This window comes from Sus scrofa, chromosome 4, assembly GCF_000003025.6.
Source record: "Sus scrofa isolate TJ Tabasco breed Duroc chromosome 4, Sscrofa11.1, whole genome shotgun sequence".
Lineage (NCBI taxonomy): Eukaryota > Metazoa > Chordata > Mammalia > Artiodactyla > Suidae > Sus > Sus scrofa.
The window spans coordinates 55,959,045-55,972,677 of NC_010446.5; the positions used below are offsets into that span (position 1 = coordinate 55,959,045).

General features: G+C 44.2%; 1 protein-coding gene across 1 annotated transcript in view; it reads left to right on the top strand.

Annotated features, from left to right (window-relative positions):
• The window catches only part of ZNF704 (zinc finger protein 704), a 276,462-nt gene that overhangs the window by 220,014 nt on the left and 42,815 nt on the right, over positions 1–13,633 (top strand). The window lies entirely within an intron of this gene.

Consider the following 13,633-nt stretch of genomic DNA (forward strand, 5'->3'; position numbering starts at 1 on the left):
TACAGCCAAGTGACCTAGCCTCACACACACACACATTCTTTTTCTCACATTATCCTCCATCATGTTCCATCACAAGTGACTAGATATAGTTCACAGTGCTATACAGCAGGATCTCATTGCTTATTCTTTCCAAATGCAATAGTTTACATCTGTTAACCCCAAGCTCCCAGTCTATCCCACTCCCTCCTCCTCCCCCTTGGCAACTGAAAGTCTGTTCTCCGAGTCCATGAGTTTCTTCTCTGCAGAAAGATTCATTTGTGCAGTATATTAGATTCCAGATATAAGTGGTATCTTATGGTTTTTTGTCTTTCTCTTTCTGACTTAATTCACTTAATATGAGAGTCTCTGGCTCCATCCACCTTGCTGCAAATGGCATTGTCTTACTCTTTTTTATGGCTGGGTAGTATTCCATAGTATATATGTACCACATCTTAATCCATTCATCTGTCGATGGTTACATTTTTAGTTAATCCTCGAAGTAGTCCTATACAGTGAGTTTTATTTTCCCATCTTGATGAGGAGATTAAGGACCAGGGAGGTTATTATACATTCAACTCACCTCTGTCATGCAGGTTAAAAAGGGCCACCATTCCAACCCAGGTCTGCCGGAACCGGAAGCTCATATTCTTTTCATTCTTCCCACATACATTTAAATTATTATGTTCACTCACAATTTTTTAAAGTGTTTCTACTTCATAAAGAAATACTACTGCTATATCCAAAACACTTTTTAACTTTATTTTTTAAATTTCCATATAAATATGAAACATTTTATTACATATTAATTTTTTGATTTGCAGTTGGTACCTTTATTATTAATGATTATTCACCAACAAAAATCCAAAGAAAACCCTGAGGAGGGAGTTCCTGTTGTGGCTCACTGGTAAGGATCTCTAGTAGCATCCATGAGGACACGGGTTTGATCCCTGTCCTCACTCAGTGGGTCAAGGATCCGGCGTTGCTGTAAGCTGTGGTATAGGTCTGCAGCTGCAACTTAGATTCAATCCCTAGCCTGGGAACTTCCATATGCCACAGGTGGGCCCCTCCCCCACCCCCAAAAAAAGAAAAGAAAACCCTGAGGACTACAATGCAACCTTCCCTCCCCCCCAATTCATTTCAAAGAGAAAAACAAATGGCATTGCTCCAACACTGTCCCTCCTTGGCGTCTCTTAGCATCCTTGCAGAGTGTGTGACAGTGTCCATGGTGCAGGCGCTCTGTCTGCCCAGAGAAACAAGCCTTAAAGTAGTCTCCTGTCCTTCTCAGAGGCAGCAGCATGAAGACCTGCTGTTTCACACACTGGTCCTTCAGGCAGGGGGCCTGGAGTTGTTCTTGCATCCCATGGGTTCCCAGAGACACTGGGTTTTTGCTTGGCTAGCAGGGGAGAGAGGCTAGTAGAGGAGCTACTGTATCAGTGGGACTCCTCAGGCAAGACGGCTGCATGGATCTGGAGTCTTGTTCTGTTGCTTCAGGCTGCACAGACATTCTCTTTGGAGCCCTCAGAGTGTGTGGTCCTGGCTGTCATGAAGTGTGGTCCAGCCCAGTGGCAAGAACTCACAGCACAGGGAACCCTCATGCTTGTAAAGTGCACTGGGGAAGGAAAGTCGGCCACAGCCTGTCCTTTCTAGTGGAGCCACGAGCCAGAATTTACACTCTTGCATTGCAATTAGGCTGCATTGGTCAGATTCACATGTAAGGTCTATAGACGTCAATTAGGGGAAAGTCACGTCACCAATGGAAAAGAAAAAAAAAAGCAGCAGCACTTAGTTGAAGGGCACAGACCCACTTTGCAGGTAGGAATGAATGAATGTTTGAGAACCATGTTCCTCCTTCTTTCTTTCTAACTTCTCCCTCTGTTCAGACCCTACGAAGTTTCCCCAGGGCAATACCAAGAGGATAAAGCTTATGGTCCCTGATGTTTAATGCGTGGATCTTACATGGACCAAGGCACTGGCTTTTGAACTTGAAGTTACTTTGAAGAGTGAGAGTAACCAGAAAGTAGGATGGTCACTATTCATTTTTTTTTTTTTTTTTTTTTTTGCCACACAGGCAGCACGAGGAAGCTCCTAGGCCAGGGATCAAACCCAGGCCATAGCAGTGACCAGAGCCACAGCAGTGGCAACACTGGATCATTAACCAGTAAGCCACCAGGGAACTCCTGCAATTCATCTTTTTAATGTATTAAGTGAACCAGTATTTACTGAGCACCCAGCAGGCACAGTGCTTGATGCCCTGAGATTAAGGCATAGTCCCTTCCTTCCAGGTTGGAAGTTGGGTGGTGGATACAGATGTGTAAAGAGGCAGTAATAATTGTGAGTGACCAATGCTATACTCACAATGAGGTAGAAATACAGTTGCTGAAATGCAGCTATTTTAGAGTTTTTAAAATCATATTTTTAAAGATTTCTAAGAGTTCATTGCCTCCTGCATTTGGCAGTATGTGGTGGTCAGTGAAACTTTCTGAAATCATTTTATTTTCCTCTTCATTCCTTCAGATTCATAGTATTCGTTTAAGACCATGGGCAATTATGATGGTCATATGTCTTGTGAGGATGGTTACAGAACCTTCGAGGCCAAACTGTAGATCTCAATCCAGTAGTGGGTTATGAATTCACTTAATGAGCTGCAAACAGCACATCTTTAATGAATACGATAGAAGAGGGTGCAGTGTATGTAATCGGGCTGAGTACTGTTTCTGGACGCTTTGGTTTCAGTCATACACTTGTGTGTCTACTAAACAGAATGTATCTCTTACTGTGGCTCATGGTCAAACAAGTGTGGAAAGAAGTTCCCTGTTGGCCCAGTGGATTGAGAATCTGGCATTGCCGCTACTATGGCTCAGGTCACTGCTGTGACACAGGTTCAGTCCCTGGCCCAGGAACTTTTGCATGCCCTTGAAACAGCACCCCCCACCAAAAGAAAAAAAAAATTTTTAAAGTTTGGAAGCCCTTGTTCTTTATTATAAAGAAAAGGAACATGGTAAGTCATAAATGAAGGAGTTTTACTCAGAATTCAAAAGATCTTCATTCTTGGAGTTCCCCCTTGTGGCTCAGCAGAAACTAGTATCCATGAGGATGTGGGTTTGAGCCCTGGCTTCATTCAGTGGGTTAAGGACCCAGCATTGCCATGAGCTGTGGCGTAGATCACAGACTTGGCTTGGACCTGGCATTGTTGTGGTTGTGGTGCAGGCCGACCCCTGGCCCAGAAACTTCCACATGCTGCAGATGCAGTGTATGAAAAAGAAAAAAAAATCCTCATTCTCAACTCAGTTCTGTTACCCTGAAAACTTAAGGAAGACTTTTCATTTCTTTTTTTTTGTTTGTTTTGTTTTCTTTCCTTCTTTCTTTCTTTCTTTTTTTCTTTCCTTCTTTCTTTCTTTCTTTCCTTCTTTCTTTCTTTCTTTCTTTCTTTCTTTCTTTCCTTCTTTCTTTCTTTCTTTCTTTCTTTCTTTCTTTCTTTCTTTCTTTCTTTCTTTCTTTCTTTCTCTTTCTTTCTTGTCTTTTTGCCTTTTCTAGGGCTGCTCCCACGGCATATGGAGGTTCCCAGGCTAGGCGTCGAATCGGAGCTGTAGCCACCAGCCTACACCAGAGCCACAGCAATGCAGGATCTGAGCCACGTCTGTGACCTACACCACAGCTCAGGGCAATGCCGGATCCTTAACCCACTGAGCAAGGCCAGGGATCGAACCTGCTACCTCATGGTTCCCAGACGGATTCGTTAACCACTGAGCCATGACGGGAACTCCACATTTCATTTCTGATCATCAACTTCATCTGTTCAAATAGGCAAGCAGGACAACCCTCTCTCAGGAAAATCATGAAGATTAAATGTGACCAGCCATAAGTAGAAAGGGCTTATAACCCTTAAACTCTGTGTACTGGAAGGTAGCAACTTGGTAATAGACATTTTAGGACCTGAAACAAAGGGGCCAGAGGCACACCCCACACTGATTATGAAGCAATGACTGTCTCTATGGAAACTACCTTGTCACTTTTCCTCACTCTCACCTCTCTGGTGACCCCCATTCCACTTACATAAAGAGGAAGAGAGATTCATTGCCTAGACAAGGCACTATCAACTACTCTCAGTAGTGAGCAGGAAACCAGTGCTGATAATAACTATATTTGCATGTTTGGTTACCGTTTACAAAATGCTTTTAAGTTCAGCATATCACTGGAGTTCCCATTGTGGCTTAGCAGGTTAAGAACCTGACAGTGTCCCTGAGGATACAGGGTTAGTCCCTGGCCTCGCTCGGTGAGTTAAGGATCCAGCATTGCTTTGAGCTATGGCCTAAGTCACAGACACGGCTCGGATCTGGCGTTGCTATGGCTGTGGTGTCGGCCAGCAGCTGCAGCTCCAATTCAACCCCTAACTTGGGAACTTCTATGTGCTGAAGTTGCGGCCGTAAAAGGAAGAAAAAAAAAATCAGCATATGGTTTATTTTTTTTTATTTTATTTTTTATTTTTTGCTTTTTAGGGCTATACCTGGAGCATATGTTAAGTTCCCAAGCTAGGGATTGAATTGAATAAGAACTCCAGCTGCTGGCCTACACCACAGCCACAGCAACACGGGATCGGAGCCACTTCTGTGACCTACACTGCAGCTCATGGCAACACCAGATCCTTGACCCAACTGAGTGAGGCCAAGGATCAAGCTCACATCCTCATGGATACCAGTTGGATTTGTTACTGCTGAGCCATGATGGGATCTCCCAGAATTCAGCACATCATTTAATTCATCATCCCCATTGTACAGAAGCAGCTCACTGAGGTTATATGAATTGCCCCAGACTGCGTAACTTATAGTATGTTAGAGTTAAGACCAGCTTAGCTGAAATAGCAGAGATGAAACTCTTGAGGCAAATTAATTCAAGGAACATACATTTCCTTCTGCCATCCAGAAGGCAATAACATGGAAAGAGAATAGCCAGACCCAGGTACAGCCAACATTACATGGCAGGAGTTCCCGTCCTGGCGCAGCAGAAATGAATCCGACTAGGAACCATGAGGTTGCAGGTTCGATCCCTGGCCTCGCTCAGTGGGTTAAGGATCTGGCGTTGCTGTGAGTTGTGATGTAGGTCGAAGATGTGACTCGGATCTGGAATTTCTGTGGCTCTGGTTTAGGCCAGCAGCTATAGCTCCCATTAGACCCCTAGCCTGGGAACCTCCATATGCTGCAGGTATGGCCCTAAAAAGACAAAAGACAAAAAAAAAAAAAAAAATTACATGGCAGAGTGGGAATGGGGTGCAGAGATTTCACAAAGAAATCAAAGACAGCAAGAGGAACTCGAGACAGTCTCTGGAGGACCAGTTTCTCGCATGAAGCACTCATGGATTTTAACAGGCCCTTCGGCCAGGGTAGGTGGGAATGGGAGGAGAGGAAATGTAAAGCTTCTTTCTCCAGTCTCTGGAGGTCAGCCAGCCCACTGCATCAAGTGCCCTCCTCGCAGAATTTTCCCTCTGGAATTTCAGACTGACTGTACTTTCAACTGCAGAGAAAAAAACCCTGATGATGTATGAGACAGGCCTCTGGGAAGGTGCAATTCCCATCATGACCACAAGGTGATGCAGTGACCCTAAACACAGCCACTCCAGAGGTCGGGGAGAAAAAGACTCTGTGGATGGCCAAAAGTTAACCATCAATTCCTGAAGACCTCTAGAAAATCAGGAAGAGCTGATAACTAATTATTCATGTGCTTCCCCCCCCCGTCCATTCTTGATACTGCAAGATTCTGGATTTGTCCATTCCTAAACAGGATGAAACAGTTCCAGCTCTAGAATTAGCACCAAATAGTTGGAGTAGCTCCAAGACTCATGTGACCTAACAAGTCACTTGATCTCTCTAAGCCTCAGTTTCCTTCTCTGTAAAACCTGAGCACCATATTGATCAAGTTGTTACAAGCATTATATGAGCCATAAATGCTGGCTGTTAAAATTTTGCTTTCCTTTTTATCCATTTGACAATGGACTGAATGGAAATTTGAGATGTGTGGGTACAGAGGAAGGGGGCTGTCTGCCTCCATCCTCCATCCTAACCATGCCAAGGCCACTGCCGTTCAGGACACTCTGGGCCCCTCAGCCACCTCAAGCCACCTTGGGCATATTTAAGGTGAATGGCAGAGGCCAGCCTACAGCAGGTGAGTTGGTGAAGGCAGCAATAACAGTGGCAGACATCAGGGGTCCAACAGGGAAATTCGACTCAGGACCTTGCAGTTCAGGACATCAGCACAACTCAAAGGTGGTCACAAAATTCCAGCCTTCATCATTTTCATCGCTCTCAGAGGTGGCTTGACATGAACCATTTTACCCGAGATCAGGGGAGAATCTCAAGTCAGCGAGAAAATGGATCAGTTCACATCAGGTGTTTCGGTCCTAGTTGTAGAGTAGTAAACAGTGAATTAATCATTCACTCCACTCTGTATGTTGAGTCTTTCAGGATCAGAAAGCAATGAATCATCTTAAATTGCGAATAACTGCTCTGGAAAGAAAACAGACCCACAAGGCCCTCGCAAATACACCTGTTGCCAGTTTCAGCATGGACTTGATTCCTAACCCATGATTTTTGAGCAGAGAAGTGCCTTCCATAAGAAGAACTGCTGCTCCAGAAATAGACCCATCTGTTAGAACTTGCCGGGGAGGGTGGTGCTGCAAAAAGCAGCTCCGGGTCACACTGGAGGATTTCACGGTGATGACACAGCATCAACAGCCAGAGCCAGGGGCCGATGGACCTCAGGGAGGGTCAAGGTAGAGAAGGAGGAGATCTAGGCAATTTCATGACAGCATCTCAGAGTAGTCTGCCAGGCAGTATATGGTCCAGGCACTGGAGCCCAGAAGACTTCAGAAATCATCTAACTTAGGGAGTTCCCGTCATGGCTCAGTGGTTAACGAATCCGACTAGGAACCACGAGGTTGCTGGTTCCATCCCTGGCCTTACTGAGTGGGTTAAGGATCCGGCGTTGCCATGAGCTGTGGTGTAGGTCGCAGACGCAGCTCGGATCCCAAGTTGCTGTGGCTCTGGCATAGGCCGGTAGCTACAGCTCTGATTAGACCCCTAGCCTGGGAACCTCCATGTGCTGTGGGAGCAGCCCTAGAAAAGGCCAAAAAAAAAAAAGAAAGAAAGAAATCATCTAATTTAGGCTCATCCTTTTCCAGTTACAGGACCAGGACCATGCACTTTTGGAATTCACAGATTGGAAAAACAGATAATGACGAGGGATTTCTATTAATTCAGGACGCTTTTGCTGTTGTCTTAGAAATCATTTTAAATCTACCCTATATTTAGGTTTTGTTTCCACACAATAAAATGAACCCATTTCCAGTGAGTTTTGGGGAGGGGTTGGTTTTTTGTTTTTTGCTTTTTAGGGCCATACCAGAGGCATATGGAGGTTCCCAGCGAGGGGTCAAATCGGAGCTACAGCTGCCATCCTACACTACAGCCACAGCGACGCCAGATCCTTAATCCAACGAATGAGGCCAGGAATGGAACCTGCAGCCTTGTGGTTACTAGTCAGATTTTTTTTTTTTTTTTTTTTTTTTTTTTGTCTTTTCGTCTTTTCTTGGGCCGCTCCCATGGCATATGGAGGTTCCCAGGCTAGGGGCTGAATCGGAGCTGTAGCCACCAGCCTACGCCAGAGCCACAGCAATGTGGGATCCGAGACACGTCTGCAACCCACACCACAGCTCATGGCAATGCCGGATCCTTAACCCACTGAGCAAGGCCAGGGAGCGAACCTGCAACATCATGGTTCTTAGTCGGATTCTTTAACCACTGCGCCACGACGGGAACTCCTACTAGTCAGATTTGTTTCCACTGCACCACAATGGGAACTCCTCCAGTGAGTTCAATTAATGTCATCACCTGAGCAACCACCACTCTGATCCAGGCCAGCAGGCCTTATGCCCTCTGCGATCCAGTCTGCTCCCTACCCTTGTAGACAGCCACAGACCTGACTTCCATCACTAGAGATTAATTTGACCCATTGTAAATGGAATCAGAGAGTGTCTACTTTTTGGTGTACAAAATTCCAAGTGTTGGCCATGGGAACTCTCATCCATTGCTCTTGGGAAGGTAAAACATAAAATGGTACAGCCACTTTGTAAAGCAGTTTGGCCGTTTCTTATAAAAGTTAAATATATACTCACCATATGACCCAGTAATTCCATTCTTATTTACCTAGGAGATAAGAAATCATGTCCACAAAAACGCTTGTAGACAAATTTCACAGCAGTTTTGTTCATTGTCACCCCAATCTGCAAACCTGTTTCTGTAAATAGGTAGTGGATAAACAATTTGTGGTACATTCATATAAATGGAATATTGCAGCACAGTATGTGGGAATTAATGACTGAAATAGCAACCAGTGGAAGACTCTCAAGAACATTAAGCTGAGGTATACAAGCCAGACACAAAAGAATACATTCCGTATTATTCATTTACAAAAATCTTTTTGTTCTTTTAAAATTTTATTTAGGAGTTCCCATTGTGGCTCAGTGGGTTGAGAAGCTGACATAGTGTCCGTGAGGATGTGGGTTTGATCCCTGGCCTCCCTCAGTGGGTTGGGGATCCGGCATTGCCGTGAGCTGTGATGTAGGTCCCAGATGTGGCTCAGATCTGGTGTCGCTGTGACTGTGGCATAGGCCAGCAGCTGCAGCTCTGATTCAACCCCTAGCCTGGGAACTTCCATATGCCATAGGTGCGGCCCTAAAAAAAATAAAATAAAATAATATAAAATATTATTTATTGCCACAGCATCTGTAAATGGCACATAGATAGATATGGGAGGCCATATGTTTAATCCCTTCTTAATATACATTTGAATTTACCTATCACATTGCATTCACCTCACACACCTCACAGATCCAAAATCACTAACCTTGTTCAATCCTCTAGTTTTACAAATAAAGAAGTAAAGCCCCAAAGCAGTAAAATGACTCATATAAGGCTGCTTTCCCAGTAAAGAAAAGAACAGGAACCCCTATAACTTTGAACAGCTTCTGATTTTTTTAAAGACAGTATTTATCAGTCTTTTGGAATCTGCCAAGGGTCTGAGTGGACCTCCTGATCCTGAGAGAGCCATTGAAGGGTCTGCCAAGGGTGTGGGTTCCCATGAAGCTACTCAAGGAAGCATGTGTGAGGTGGCACACTCACCTGTGCGTAATAATTGGACCCTCATTTCTCTGGGAAGCTTGGATGTATGAGTGTCCACCCGCATCCCAACACACACACACATACCAGTAGCCAAGGAAATTCTTAATTGCCTCAGAAAAGACAACTTGGCATTAACCCCAGGCTGCTATCTGGTAAGCAGGTCATGTGATATTTAAAGCCATGCTTATGTACCTTCTGTAATAGAGCTGCCCCTGGGCATGCCATATGACACTTCAAAATCTAGCCTTATGGAGTTCCCGTTGTGGTTCAGCAGGTTAAGAACCCAACATAGTTTCTGTGAGGATGCAGATTTAAATCCCTGGCCTCCCTCCGTGGGTTAAGGACCCAGCATTGAGGAAAGCTGTGGCGTAGGTCACAGATGCAGCTGCGTCTGGTGTGGCTGTGTCTGTGGCATAGACCTCAGCTGCAGCTCTGATTTAATCCCTAACCTGGAAACTTCTATATGCCGCAGGTGCGGCCGTAAAAAGGAGAAAAAAAAAAATCCAGCTGTGCTTTCACTCTTGGAACTGAAGGTGACCTTGTCAAGCCTGCATACCAGTCTGGGTTTTATCAGGAAAATAGAAGCTACTCCATGCATGAGATAATTCAAAACCAGCATGGAGCTTGCCATGGGAGGGGAAGCAGAAAAAACATGAAGGAAGCCTTGGCCAAAGATCTCTACTATAGCCCCAAGGCAGTTGGTATCAGAGACATTGTGGAATCTGCTGCAAAAGTGATGAATCTCCAGGAAGTTCTCCCCAACCCTCATGGCCCACAACACCAACGCTGGGTGATTCTAGAGTTTTCCTGCGAACATCACATTGGGCATGTGTGAGATTCCATGAGTCTGCTTGTAACTGCAGGAGCTTCCACTAAAATCCGGCAAGTGTGTGGAAGAACCTAGCACTTCGTGGTTCCCAACCGACAGTGGCCTCGCTGTACCTCGGACAGTCCAGTTTTGTGAACATGTGTTCAAGCCGCGAGGAGAAGCCAGGGCTGAAGCACAGATGGGCACGTTCAGACTTGGCAGCTGTAACTCTGCTGGCAGCTTTGCTTGGTTTGGCTTCTTTGGGTGAGCTTGGACTCATGTGGCAATCCGGGCTCTGTTTATTTAGCTATTTTTTCCTGTTCTCCTCCTCCTGTGTCTGGCTTTCCTTTAGTATATCAGTGAGTAGTCTGTTGACGAAGGATTTGTCTCCATGGAATGTAGTTAGGGGACTTTAAAAAGTACTTCACCGCCATTTAAGGACTTTGTCGTTTGACCCGAGTATGTCCTTTGCCTCTGTGGACAGAAGTCACTGATTTCATTACAGTTGAGATGACCATGCTAGTATACTTTTATTTTCAAAAATTAGTCAAGCAAGTATTATAGGGTGACTTTCATTTTTAAAGATAAGGTGGAGTTCCCATCGTGGCTCAGCGGAAACGAATCTGATAAGGATCCATGAGGACACAGGTTCGATCCCTGGCCTCCCTCAGTGGGTTAAGGATCTGGTGTTGCTGTGAGCTGTGGTATAGGTCGCAGATAAGGCTTGGATCTGGCATTGCTGTGGCTCTGGCCTAGGCCAGTGGCTACAGCTCCAGTTGGACCCCTAGCTTGGGAACTTCCATGTGCCACAGGTTCGGCCCTAAAAAGACAAAAAAATAAAAAATAAAAGTAGGGTAATTTTCACATATGGAAATTAATGTAGAAATGAGATACCCTTCTCTAGTATTTCCACCGTGCAATAATACATTTTTATCTGCATTACATACCCCCCAAAATATAATGTTGTTTATATTCTTTTATAACCTACTTTTCCCCTATTTCAGTCAAGGTCCTGGAGGAAGCTGATGGTGTACTCAAGTGGGGTTATTGGGAAAATTGAATAAAGAGGTTCTTTATACATATGTAGAAAGGATTAGGGGAGATCAGAAGGGGTGCGGTACCCTGGGGTAAAGAGCATTACCACCCCTAAGCCTGAAGAGGCATGTAAAGAGAGGGGCTTCCAGAACCCAGAGGTTCTGCCTTCCAAGCTCTCTTCCTGTTTCTACCTCCTGTTGGTCAAATCCACCAAAGAACCAGTGGGCAAGGGACCCGGTTGTTAGAGAAAGGTCAACCTCCAGGGCACTGAGCAGGGTGGAGAAGGGAGCAGTGTGAACCTATAGGAGCAAAGAGGAAGTATCAGCGATCCCCTTACTACACTGGGAACCTGTGTTTTCATGTCAAAGAAGCTTTTCTCACAAGTTTATTATTATTATTATTATTATCATCATTATTATTTTGCTTTTGGGGGCTGCACCTGCAGCATGTGGAAGTTCTCAGGCTAGGGGTCAAGTGGGAACTGTAGCTGCCAGCCTAGCCACAGCCACAACAACTCAGGATCCAAGCCACATCTGCTACCCACACCACAGCTCACGGCAACGCCGGATCCTTAACCCACTGAGTGAGGCCAGGGATCGAACCTGCAACCTCATGGTTCCTAATCAATTCATTTCTGCCGCACCACAACGGGAACTCCCTTCACAACTTTATTTTTAAGGTTCCTTAATATTTGGTTACATAAAATTAATGTAACTATTCCCCCATTGTCATCCTTAAGATTATTTCTCATTTTTCACTGTTCTAAAAAGTCGGTATGAGAAATGCTGCAAAATTTGGTTGTGATAATTGCTGTACACCTATAAATGTAATAAAATTCATTAAGTAATTAAAAATAAATAAATAAAAAGTCAGTATGCTGCATGTGCCGCCCTAAAAAGAAAAAAAGGAGAAAAGAAAAAGAAAAAAAAGGAGTTCATGGCTAAGTGATAATGAACCCAACTAAAATGTGGGTTCCATCCCTGGCCTTGCTCAGTGGGTTAAAGATCCGGCATTGCTATGAGCTGTGGTGTAGGTCGCAGACATGGCTCGGATCTCACGTTACTGTGGCTGTGGCCCTAGCCTGGGAACTTCCATATCCTGTACATGTGGCCCTAAAAAGCCCCCCCCCAAAAGATAGTATTATTAATATCTTTATATATCTATCTTTGCATTTTGAATAATTTGCTTAGAATAGACCCCTAAAAGTTGAATTGGGCCAAATTTATTGACATTTCCAAATCTTTTCATCTGTATTACCACCAAATTTAGAGATGGCAGATATTGTACATGAGTAAATTAGGAGAATAAAGCTCCAACAGGTTGGAATGAAATGGGATAATGAATGTGAAATGTGGAGTTCCCACTGTGGCCAAGTGGGTTAAGGATCTGGCATTGGGTTAAGTGGGTTAAGGATTCAGCATTGCCATGGCTGCAGCATAGGTTGCAGCTGCTGCTCAGATTTGACCTGGCCCAGGAACTTCCATATGCCGGGGGCACAACCAATAAATAAATAAATAAATAAGATGTATTATTAAAAAAGAAGTAGAGGAGAAATCAGGCTTTCCCCTGTGAAGGGGTTTTAAGAGTGTCCCCTCCCTAAGCATAGTTTGTGGTCTGCCCCTAAACGTTAGAAACTTTACTTATGTTTCTAAACCCACATGTGCCACCACCTTGCAAATCAACAAGAACTTTCTCTGACTATACATCTAGACCATAATGCTGCATGAAAGCTTTTCCAATTGCGCATGCTAATGACCTGAGTCATTATACATTAGACAGTCATTTTTCCTGCAGCAGATTTTCCATTGCCTTCTGGTGAATTTAGACCTTCCTCAAATAGCTAGCTCTTCAGGGTGTATAGAGTTGGAAAAAAAAAAATTACTATGTAGAGTGAAGAGAAAGCCATCTGTCGTTCAGTGCTCACCATGGACCTCCACTGAGCAGTAAATTTATAGCCAGGTAAGACCATCAAGTGGTAATCATGCTGGGAAATCTTAAATTCTACAGAACAATAGTCTTCCTGACAACTATTCGAATGTAGATTATTTAGTAAGTGAATTTCCTAAATGCTCTAATACATTAAGAGGTTTCAATGGTGGCTCATTGCTGTGGGCCCCAAACACAACTTTCCCAAGATTCAATGCAACAAATCATTATTGATATGTGATGTTAGATGCTGGAGTAGAGTGTTGGGCAAAAACCCAGGCTTCTTACTCTCAAAGACATTACCATGATAAAAATATTTAGTCTATCCCCAACTTGCCTCTTGGAAACCCAGCAAAAGAAAAGAGTAAGGAAGAAGCAGAGTTGATCATTGTTCTTCATTCTGTTGCCTAAGTTTCTTTGGGCAACCCATTTCTTTGGAGCCCTTAGCAAGGGACCAAAAGAGTATGGGTGTAACTGAGATGATACTCAAACAATTGCAGTTGGTAGTTATCCAAATTCCAAGGGATTTAGAGAGGATATTGGTCAGCTTCCCTGTATGGGGTGGAAGGCGGAGTGGGGGGGGAGGGAATGATACCTCCATATCAGCTATTTCCTCCTAACAAAGGAAAGGAACCATGCCAATAACATTTATTCTTCTACAATAAGTACCAAGCTTTACCAATCAATTCAAAAAGCAAATGCTTAGCATGTTATTTCA